Raw genomic sequence first — 7,410 nt, forward strand, 5'->3', positions numbered from 1 at the left:
CAAAGACCTAAAAGAAACAAAACTTGCAATCACAGAAAAGGAAATCTAGGGAAGACGCCAAGAGTGCACATAAAGCATGTAATTTTTGTGTCTCCTGTTAATACTCACTGAAGAATATCTACCTCTGTGGAGACACTTAATAACCAAGTGGACAGGATGGCTTGTCCTATGGATGTCAAGCAGCTTGTCTTCCCAGCTACCTCAGTGTTGGTCTATGAACAGAGCAGTCATAGCTGCACGGGTGCAGGCTGTGGTAGGCAGCCTGTATGATGGCCATCAAGGATTCCTGCCTCCTGGCATTCCTGCCCTTGTGTAATCTCCTCTCCATATTAACTTAATTTTGATAAATAGAATATGGCAGAAATGACAATTATCACTTCTGATATCAGGTTAGTAAAAGGGCTTCCATCATGGGTGCCATTTCTCATTTTTTCTTGGGTTGCTCATGCTGGGGGTAGCCAGTTGCTATATCATGAAGCTGCCCTGTAAAGAGGCCCACATGAGGAACTAAGGTCTACCAACAACAACATGATGGAGCTTAGAAGAGAATCCCTCCGAGTTGAGTCTTCAGATGAGACCACAGCCCCGCACTGCATCTTGACTGCAGTCTCCTGAGATAACTTGAAGCAGAGGGACCCAGCTTAAATGTACCCAAATTCCTGACCCACAGAAACTATGAGATAATAAATATTTCTTGTTTTTAGCCAATAACTTTTGGGGTAATTTGTTATGTGGCAATAGATAACTAATACAGGTTTTATGAATGGGCTGTCTTCTATGAAGGCTGATCTAGCTACCGCTACTGCTGACCAGTGGTAGAGTCTACTGACGCTGAGCGTATGCATACTCTATGACCCAAAAATTCTCCAAGTATCCAGCACAAATGCTTACACATGTTTACCAAAAGACATATACAAGTATGTTCATGGGAGCACTATTTATAACAGCCAGAAACCGGAACTAATACAACTCTGTTGCTTGCCCTTTCACTCTCTGATTAGTGTGTTTGATGAACAAAAGTTTTTGGTTTTAGATTTAGATTTTAGTAGTCTAGCTACTACATTTTTGTCTTTATAGTTAGTGCTTTTTGTATCGTATTTAAGAAATATTCATCTACAAGCAAAGATCATGAAGATATTATCCTATGTTTTATTTTAAAGAGATTTTTATTATTTTAACTTTCACATTTAGATCTATATTCCACTGCCGAGACTGCGTCTGCCCCGCCAGCACAGAGCCTCGCCTTTGCCGCTCCGCCGCTAGTCCGCACCCGCCGCCAGCTCACCATGGATGATGATATCACCGCGCTTCGTCGACAAGGGCTCTGGCATGTGCAAGGCCGGCTTTGCGGGCGACGATGCCCCCTGGGCCCTCTTCCCCTCCATTGTGGGGCGCCCCAGGCACCAGGGCGTGATGGTGGGCATGGATCAGAAGGATTCCTATGTGGGCAACGAGGCCCAGAGCAAGAGAGGCATCCTCACCCTGAAGTACCCCATTGAGCACGGCATCATCACCAACTGGGTCGACATGGAGAAGATCTGGCACCACACCTTCTGCAATGAGCTGTGTGTGGCTCCCGAGGAGCAACCCGTGCTGTTGTCTGAGGCCCCCTGGACCCCAAGGCCAACCGCGAGAAGATGACCTAGATCATATTTGAGACCTTCAACACCCCAGCCATGTACGTGGCCATCCAGGCTGTGCTGTCCCTGTACGCCTCTGGCTGTACCATTGGCATCGTGATGGACTCCGGTGATGGGGTCACCCACACTGTGCCCATCTATGAGGGGTATGCCCTCCCCCACGCCATCCTGCGTCTGGACCTGGCTGGCCGGGACCTGACTGACTACCTCATGAAGATCCTCAGTGAGCGCGGCTACAGCTTCACCACCAAAGCCCAGCAGGAAATCATGCGTGACATCAAGGAGAAGCTGTGCTACGTCGCCCTGGACTTCGAGCAGGAGATGGCTAGGGCGGCTTCCAGCTCCTCCCTGGAGAAGAGCTAGGAGCTCTTCATCACCATTGGCAACGAGCGGTTCAGCTCCCCCGAGGCGCTCTTCCAGCCTTCCCTCCTGGGCATGGAGTCCTGTGGCATCCACAAAACTACCTTCAACTGCATCATGAAGTGTGACGCGGACATCCTCAAAGACCTGTAAGCCAATACAGTGCTGTCTGGCGGCACCACCATGTACCCTGGCATTGCCGACAGGATGCAGGAGATTACCGCCCTGGCGCTCAGCACGATGAAGATCAAGATCATTGCGCCTCCTGAGCGCGAGTACTCTGTGTGGATCAGAGGCTCCATCCTGGCCTCGTTGTCCACCTTCCAGCACATGTGGATCAGCAAGCAGGAGTATGACGAGTCCGGCCCCTCCATCGTTCACCGCAAATGCTTCTAGGCGGACTGTGACTTAGTTGTGTTACACACTTTCTTGACAAAACCTAACTTGCGCAGTAAACAAGATGAGATTGGCATGGCTTTATTTGTTTTTTGTTTTGTTTTGTTTGCTTGACTCAGGATTTAAAAACTGGAACAGTGAAGGTGACTGCAGTCGGTTGGAGAGAGCATCCCCCAAAGTTCTACAATGTGGCCGAGGACTTTGATTGTACATTGTTCTTTTTTTTTAATAGTCATTCCAAATATCATGGGATGCATTGTTACAGGAAGTACCTTGCCATCCTAAAAGCCACCCCGCTTCTCTCTAAGGAGAATGGCCCAGTCCTTTCCCAAGTCCAGACAGGGGAGGTGATAGCATTGCTTTCGTGTAAATTATGTAATGCAAAATTTTTTAAATTTTCGCCTTAATACTTTTTTATTTTGTTTTATTTTGAATGATGAGGCTTTGTGCCCCCCCCCTTTTTTGTCCCCCAACTTGAGATGTATGAAGGCTTTTGGTCTCCCTGGGAGTGGGTGGAGGCAGCCAGGGCTTACCTGTACACTGACTTGAGATCAGTTGAATAAAAGTGCACACCAAAAAAAAAAAAAAAAGATCTACATTCCATCCAGAATTCATGTTTGTGTATGGTATGGGGTAGAAGTTAATATTAAATATTTTTCTGGCCCAGTGCAGTGGCTCATGCCTGTAATCTCAGCAGTCAGATGGCTTGAGTCCAGGAGTTTGAGACCAGCCTGGGCAACACGGCAAAACCGCATCTCTATAAAAAGTACAAAAATTAGCTGGGCATAGTGGTACATGCCTATAGTCACAGCTACTTAGGAGGCTGAGGTGGGAGGATCACTTGAGCCCAGGAGGTGGAGGCCGCAGTGAGCCGAGATTGCCCCACTGCACTCCAGCTTGGGCAACAGAGTGAGACCCAGTCTCAAAAAATAAATAATATTTTTCCCATAGGGACTTATCATTTTTTAAAGCCTTCCTTATTCTGTGCTTTCTACCCTAGTTATTTATTTATTTATTATTTTTGAGATGGAGTTTCACTCTTGTTGCCCAGCTGGACTGCAATGATGCAATCTTGGCTCACTGCAACCTCCTTCCCCCAAGTTCAAGAGATTCTCCTGCCTCAGCCTCCCAAGTAGCTGGGATTACAGGCATGTGTCACCACACCTGGCTAATTTTGTATTTTTAGTAGAGATAGGGTTTCTCCATGTTGGTCAGGCTGGTCTCAAACTCCCAAACTCAGGTGATCTGCCCGCCTCTGCCTCCCAAAGTGCTGGGATTACAGGTGTGAGCCACCACACCCGGCCTCTACCCTATTTATAAGTTGTTATTGGCACCTATGGCAGAGTGTATTAACTGACTCACCCAATAGCCATTCCCAATACTCTTCTTCCTTGCTTCCATTGCGGGGCCAACTTCCTCAACTTTCCTGTAGCTAGAGGTATCCAGGTGCATAATTCTGGGCAATTGGGCATAAGTGGAAATAAGTAGGTGGCTGCTGGAAATGTATTGAATCTGTTGATGAAAGGGATGAATACCAGGAGGAGCTGCCTCTTTCCCACTTCTTCCATGAAAATAGATGGAATAACTGGAGCTTAAAAATCCATCTTTCATTTATGACAGGAAGACCAAAATTTTAGAGATACCAATCCTCACATCATTGAGCTGTTGAACCAAAACTTGCAGCTGCCTATCTCTAATTACCTTATGTGAGAAAAACAAATCTCATTTGTTTAAGCTACTGATTGTGAGATTTCCATTACTTGCAACCAAAGGGATTTTCCACGTGATACAGAATCCATTAGAGCTCCATGTGTACGTCTCTTCTTTGGAGGAAAAATAGCTTTGAAAACAAAAATACCTCCAATTTTGGCTTTTTGTAATGTGCCATGTCCTTATTGTATGTGTGTATGTATTAAATACACAACTTAAATGGCTACAGGTCACAAAGTATGGATGTTGGAGAGCTGCACATTTTAAACGATAGGAATTATACATCGGCAACAAGAGAATATAATCTTTTTGTCAGTGACTTACAGAGGGTCTTATTTACAGCTGAACAGGTATTTGATATAACAATTCATTGTTCTGACACATGTAGCAATCATTATGTGCAGTTTTTAATGCATTATGTTATATTAGCTCAGCCCATGCTCTAAGACCGTGTAACATAAATTTTACCAAAAGAAATGACATTACATGACACTGACTTTTAAAAGACACACACTATTTTTTCAGATCACATATCCTTTATCCATGAGTGCCCAATTCAAAAATCAAGCTGGCAGGCAAAAGTGGAGTGAATGTATAGCCTCAAAGCAGCATATTTATCTTGAGTAGTTTTGCACATCCTACCTGTAGTCAATGATTCCATTCCATTTTTATGTTGAAATGCATGAGCAACATTAATGACCCTTTTTTTTCGTCACCTAAAGTGAGATTTTCATTCAGGGTCAATCAGGAGAGACCTGAAAGGTGTTTTTGGATGGCATGTTATGGATAAAATCTTTTTACATGTTTATCATGTACTATTTATGGCTGTTCTATTTGAAACTCTCACCAAAATTTTTACGATTATTTTATTTTTATTCTATCTGTGACTTTTTACTTCTTCCAATATGATATATGTCTCTTAGGTGTGAAATAATTTCCATTTTTATTACATATTCTTTTTTATATTAATAAGAAATGCAACAAAAAAGATGAGGATTTTTGGACAACATATTTCTAGATTACCCAAAGAAAACTTTAAATGCTGGTTCACAAAAATCCATTGATATAAATTTTAAATGGTAATTGTTCGCTTTTTTAAAAAAATAATTATTTCCCAACCCTTTTCTGTTTGTTATGGAAAACTACTTAAGACCCACATAATTTTTCTTGGCTTAGAAACTTAAAGTAAATAAAATAAGAATAATAAGCAATCTTCTGTGAAAGCTTATTAGGTTCTGGAGAATGGTTTGCCAAAGGGAAGGAAGTCTTTGTAAAATGGCTTTTCTTCTAATATTTTAAGGTAATATAAAGTTATTACTTCTTAATTGAGGACAGAAATTTCATTTCAACTTGCACAACTTCCAATTCCAATATTACTATCCTAATATTTAATTATTGTATTGTTATTATCATTATTACTATAATTATTTCTCATTCTTTATTACCATATTCTTTGTACATGTAAGTGTGGGTGTGATCACCACTTAATCATATAAGTGAGATTTTAAGAATTCTTGTAATGTACGGGTTATATGCTTCCAAATGATTTAGAAACTTTAGAACTGATTAAACTAGACAAAACTAGACAAAAATTCTCATTGGATTTTTAGCTACATTAAGAAATCAGAGTGGCCAGGCGCAGTGGCTCACACCTGTAATCTCAGTACTTTGGGAAGTCGAGGCAGGCGGATCACCTGAGCTCAGAAGTTCAAGACCACCCTGGCAATATGGAAAAACCCCATCTCTACAAAAAATACAAAAATTAGCCAGGTGTGAAGGTATGCACCTGTAATTCCAGCTACTTGAAGGGCTGAGGTGGGAGGATGGCTTGGGCCCAGGAGGTCAAGGCTGCAGTGAGCCAGGTTTGCACCACTGCACTCCATTCTGGGTGACAAAGCAAGACTCTGTCTCAAAAAAAAGAGAAAAAAATCAGAGTAATAGAATTGAGTAAAGATATTGATTGAGTTCAGTACAACAACTGGGAGTCTATTTGACACCAACTTACTAAGAATTAATGGCTTTTTTTTTCTTTTAAGAGACAGAGTCTCTGTCTGACACCCAGGCTGGAGTGCAGTGGCATGAGCATAGCTTACTGCAGCCTTGAATTCCTAGGCTCAAGCATTCCTTCCACCTCAGCCTCCTGAGTAGCTAAGACTACAGGCTCATGCAACCACACCCAGCTAATTTAAAAAATAACATTTTATATGTCGAGATGGGATCTCACTGTGTTGTCCAGGCTGGTTTCAAACTCCTGGCCTCAAGCAATCCTCCTGCTTCAGCCTCCCTAAGTGCTGGTACTACAGGCATGAGTCAGTGTATCTGACCTTTATTCCCATTTTCTGTATTCAATTGTTTTGGTGTTTGTGCTTTGGTATTCAGCCAGGCCATGACTCTCCTGAAATGATTAAAAGCAGGTATTTGGGACCCAGATAGAATATCTTCTACACAGAGTTGTGGTGGTTGTGTATATACAATGTACATAAAGGATTTAGCACAATACCTGGCTCATTAAGAATACCCAGTAAATTATAACTATTATTATTATTATCATCTTTACTCAAGTAGTCAAAGAAAAAAATTATTTATACAAAATTGATGCTCTTTAATAAAATCATATTGTGATGCAAATTTTTTTCCAGGGAATTACCAAATGATTCTAATACAAGCCACTGCTTATCCGTATATCAGGGTTATAAATAGAGATATGAATATTACTAGGTTGATCTTCTAATACAAACAGTAAAGGAAAGGAATCCTCACATGTTTGATTTATTGGCAATTTGCCATAATAATAGATTCTTCAAATGAATACCTTTAAAATATTCTGTGTAAATCATGTGTTTGTGCTCATCAGGTTTAAATGCTAGCTGTGTAACTTTGGAAAACGTATTAACTTTTCATTTTTCATCTGGAAGACTAGTGGTATGCTAATATGAATAATTTTTATCATGTAGTATTTTATAAGTGATAGTCATTATTATTTTCAAATAAGGAAGAATATAAGTAAGCCTTTATCACTCTGAAGGGCACATTGTATGTTAAAAAAATATTTATAACAATATTTAAAATAGTGCCTCAATGCAGCCTATATTTTTCTTTTAGCACAGGCAAAAATTCAGATAGGAAAATTCCTAAGAGGTAAAATGCTAAGAGTTTCTCATAAAGAAGGAAAACAAGGATAAAAATCAATAAAATTACAGAAAAGGGCTTATCAGCATGTGCAGTTTTTTATTTAGAAAATGGGAATTAGTCTTCACAGAATCACTGGAGAATAAACACTTGGAAAGCAATTTTATTTAACTTA

General features: G+C 41.0%; 1 pseudogene; it reads left to right on the plus strand.

Annotated features, from left to right (window-relative positions):
• Positions 1–1,268: 1,268 nt before the first annotated feature.
• Positions 1,269–2,464, plus strand: LOC100444367 (actin, cytoplasmic 1-like; annotated as a pseudogene).
• The last annotated feature ends 4,946 nt before the right edge of the window (positions 2,465–7,410 follow it).

The sequence above is a fragment of the Pongo abelii genome, chromosome 4 (assembly GCF_028885655.2).
Source record: "Pongo abelii isolate AG06213 chromosome 4, NHGRI_mPonAbe1-v2.0_pri, whole genome shotgun sequence".
NCBI lineage: Eukaryota > Metazoa > Chordata > Mammalia > Primates > Hominidae > Pongo > Pongo abelii.